The sequence below is a fragment of the Oxyura jamaicensis genome, chromosome 6 (genome assembly GCF_011077185.1).
Source record: "Oxyura jamaicensis isolate SHBP4307 breed ruddy duck chromosome 6, BPBGC_Ojam_1.0, whole genome shotgun sequence".
NCBI lineage: Eukaryota > Metazoa > Chordata > Aves > Anseriformes > Anatidae > Oxyura > Oxyura jamaicensis.
The window spans coordinates 33446886-33451005 of record NC_048898.1 but is presented as its reverse complement, the minus strand read 5'-3'; the positions used below and the strand labels follow the sequence as shown (position 1 = coordinate 33451005).

The following is a 4120-nucleotide window of genomic DNA, read 5'->3' as shown; positions in this document are numbered from 1 at the left end:
AGTTGGATCCAGGTTCAACAACCATGAAAAATCCTAGGATTTCAGTAACAGACACAGAAATCTAGACTTTCACTGCCTATCAAATAAATGAGAAATCATTACTAGAAAAAAAAAATCAATTAGAAAAATATTATCATAGAAGAATATTCTCAGCTGAGAAGCAAAGGGTAATTTGTCTTAAACTTGGGTAATGCTTGTGGAATTATCAATACCATTATCAATATCATTATCAATACCCTGAACATGGAAATGAGTTGGGTACATTAATTACAACAAAGAGAATGCACAAGAACAACAATATAAATAAAGAGAAAATGCTCCAATAAAATGTCCATAGTGATTGATTACAAAATACTTCAGTAGCAATAACATCAATTATTTTAGGATGTGCCGGAAAATCTAGGCATTTTGCGCAGTGACTGAAGGCAGTAGTCAAATAGCACAATACCTACAATGACAGCCATAACATCTTCACGACTTTTAATTACTTTGCCTGCTTTCACAATGTTTGCAAGGACTTCGGCTATCCGTGAGACTGCCACCCCGAAATCGAGCCCCCTGGCAGCTGGCAGCCAGCTCCGCGTGAGCCAGCTCTTCTCTGTAGGAACAGGAATTTGTCTCGAGGTGTGGAAAAGTCTTTGTTGCTGCCTGTAGACATCTCCCAGGTCAATTCACACGGTGGGCCAGGAGGGAGGGAAGACACAAGGATGTGTGCAATGCAGCAGCTCAGCCCTTTCAGCATTAAATTCTGAGGCATGGGGTACGGTGAGGATGGAAGTGATGGATTAAGCGAGTGTTTTAATGTCAGAGGCATTACCAGGAATAGTTTATGTCTGCTTTGCATCACAGTTAGTGACAGGGAGTACTAGCACAAAGGTGAGTTCAGGAGCAAGTGCCCTAAACCTGCCTGGGGGACTGCTGGAGCGATGAAAGGGCCTGAGGCAATGCCTGTGGCCAGGAGGCCACGGGGGGAGCAGTCATCGATGGCAGGCTGCGAAGGGTCCCCCATGATTCTGCAGGGACGGGGTTCAGTGCAGATCAATGAGGTCCTGTCCTGGTACTTGTGTCATTCCCTGTCTGAATGCAGCCTCGGAGCACCAGCCGGGGGCGAGGACCACGTCCCGCCTTGCCATTAGTAGCAATAAGCCGTGAGACAAAGTGTCCCGAGATGTACCTGATATTTTTGGAGGACACTGCGGCGGAGAGCTTAAACCGTGCCTGTCAGCACACACTGTTGAGAAAGGAGCTGTCAAAAAATGGATGTCCTCAGAAACGAAGCACTGCGTGAACGTTGATCATAATGATAATTATTTTGCGGTTTGAAGAGGAACATTTTTAACATCAGAGAGCTGCAAATAATGTTCCTTTTCCTGTCAGCTATCAGCAAAGGTCTCAGCAAACCCAAGGTAGCACACGTCTGCCTGACAGACTCTCCCTGCTTGGGAAATGTTTCTCAGTAGCAATGAGCAAAATGCCACAGGACATCGTAAATGAAGACAGAAAAGGAACAAAATCTCACTGAAGAGATAAATCTTCTTCACGCCGATGTCGCACAACAAGGAAGAAGCCCAGTCAGTGAAAACTGTGTGATTATTTTTTGTAAATGGGTTTCTGCATCCAGCAAAGCTTCCTCTCCCGACCACCGTGTCTCCTTGCCTCTCGAGGCCTGGGCAGCGCGCCTTTCAGTCTGTGCTGTACAGCTCTCCTTCCCAATGGAGAAAGGCTTTCCCACAGCTCCCTACTTTTGCTAGGATAACATCCAAGGCTAAAAGCACGAGAAAAGGATTGGAAACCTGATTCCTTCATTTTTTTTTTCATTCTCCTGCTTTCCCTCTGCAATCCGTTGCGTGCCTTCATGCCGGCCTCCCTCAGGACGGCACAAGTCTCTTGTTCCTGAGTGGGCACTGAAGTTCTTCACGGACATTGGGTGATTTCAGTGGTTGTTATGAAAAGTAGGGGGTGAAAATGCCCCTTCTCTGCCTCTAACAGTTACAGCCACTGGTTTTCAGGCATCAGCCACAGGAGTGGCATTTTGCAGTGCCAGGGCAGGCAGAATGGGGCCACACGAGCAGTGAATGCAGCCCAGCAAATGCACTTGGAGCCAGGCTCTTCTCTCACTGAGGCTTCTATGAAAACCTCTCCTTATTGAAGCCATGCGGAGCTGGAGCACACAGGTGTCTTTTACTGGTGTACAGATGCAAGACTACTCCAGCGTGGAGTCTGTGTCCAAAATTCCGTGGCAGGCCCACCAGCCTCCAGGGCTGTGACACTGAAACCAATGCGAACAGTACCAAAAACAACATAAAAATAGTTCATGTATAGGAATAGCCTGGGTGAGCAAAAGCAGTATGAAAAGCCTTGGCTTTCCATGGGTTAAAATCACTGCTAGTGCCACTGCGTGTGTATCCATTCAGCTTGGTTTCCAGACCGACACGGTTGCTCCTCACGGCCGGGTGCTGTCAGGAACACGCTGTGGGGATGCAGCCTTAAATGTGACAATCAACCAGGGCTGCTTTGTTACTTAAGGCAGGTGACACTGCTTGTGTAAAGGTCGGGGAGAAATTCTGCCCCTGGTCCTGGCCGAGTGCTGCTCCACCAGCAGCGGGTTTCCTGAGCGAGCGGAGCAAGCAGCCCACGTGGCGAAGATGGATGTGAGGTGCGGTGCAGGCAGAGCATGGAACGACCCCGTGGAGTGCAGGATGGAGAAAGCAGAGCTGAAATAAAGCTGAAGGTCATCATCTGGGAAAGATCTCTCCAAAGTGGAAACCTTCCAGAATGCTGGGCTGAGGTACCCACCTGGGAACAGGACTCTAGGAGAAGATACCTGCATGGTGTTGCAATTAATATCGAAGCATGCACACACAATAGCAAGGTGCGGGCACACGTGTAAATACTGCTGGGGAAATATTGTCAAATTTGGCTACATAGAATGAGGGTTTGTAAGACATTAATTCAGCTAAACTGGGTGGTCTCGTAGTCAGAGCCGGACTATTGCTCACATATGATAAATAACTCACTGCTCTTTGAAATTTTCATAATACTTAAATTGAAACAAACAAACAAACAATAATTTTTGTGTAACTAGTAAGATTTCCTTACATCTTCCTTTAAGCATGCTTTGTGTTCCAGGAGCAAAGATCACTGTCAGATTTGATGGTTCCCTGTAGCAGAGGACCACAGAAAAAAACAGTTTCAATTTTTTTTTGGTATGTTTTTTAAGAGTCACTTTGAACATTCAAAATGACCTAATACTCCTAAGCAATGAAGCCATAGCGAATATATAGGTTACAATTAAAATAGGTCTAAATTTCTGAGAAAGCGTGTATCAATGCATACCCTGAAAAGAACAAACTGAGAAGAAAGTGCAGAAAGGAATGAAACTGAAGGGGTACACCCTTACCTGGAATGTGAAAGTCAGAAAGGGATATCAGTGATGAGAAACCTAATGTTGTTTGTTTGTTTGTTTCCCCCCAAAAAATAACCACGTGCCACTGTCAGGTATTTTATGCATGTAACCCCAGTACCAGGGAAGTATGAGCAAATGCTGTCTCGGTCATGAGCATGTGAAGGTCCTGTTTTATTCAAGGCAACAGAAAATAGAAATGCTGGGACATAAAAGTCTCTCTCCAATGACAGACTTGGGAAGCACAGGGGAACAGCCAGGTAAATGATTCTGGGCACACAGCTCTGGGCACATCACCTCTGTCGCAGGCTGAAACAAGAACGGGCAGAGTTGGAGCAGCTCTGTGCGGGTCTGGCTGGAATAAGGAAGAAAAGGTCTTCCTGGGACACCATCTCACCACGTCATGTCCTACCTTCTGTGGTGGGGAGAGACGTCAGATAGCATCTCAGCAGCGAGTGCCGTGGGACTTCTGTTTCCTCCGAAGCGGTGCTCCCAATCCTCAGCAAAGGCCACTTCACTCCTCATCAGCTCCATGCCCGGCAGCGGGGCTTTAGAAGAACTGCGGTCACGGCTTCATCGAAATTGAGGTGAAAGGCAGTTTGATTTCGCTGGGAGTGAGTACTGAAAGTGCTCCTGGAAGTGGAAGCACAGTTCTGGGGGAGACACGAGTCAGAGCGATCACATCGTGCTTTTACTCAGCTGCTTAATACAATCAAA

At 46.7% G+C, this 4120-nt stretch overlaps 1 long non-coding RNA gene across 1 annotated transcript; it reads right to left on the bottom strand.

The window, feature by feature from the left end:
• Window positions 1-2323: 2323 nt before the first annotated feature.
• On the bottom strand, window positions 2324-3528 carry LOC118169452. Its single transcript, XR_004752112.1, has 2 exons — window positions 3401-3528; window positions 2324-2796 (listed from the first exon to the last, which is right to left on the bottom strand). It is a non-coding gene; the product is annotated as an uncharacterized LOC118169452 (long non-coding RNA).
• Window positions 3529-4120: the final 592 nt, after the last annotated feature.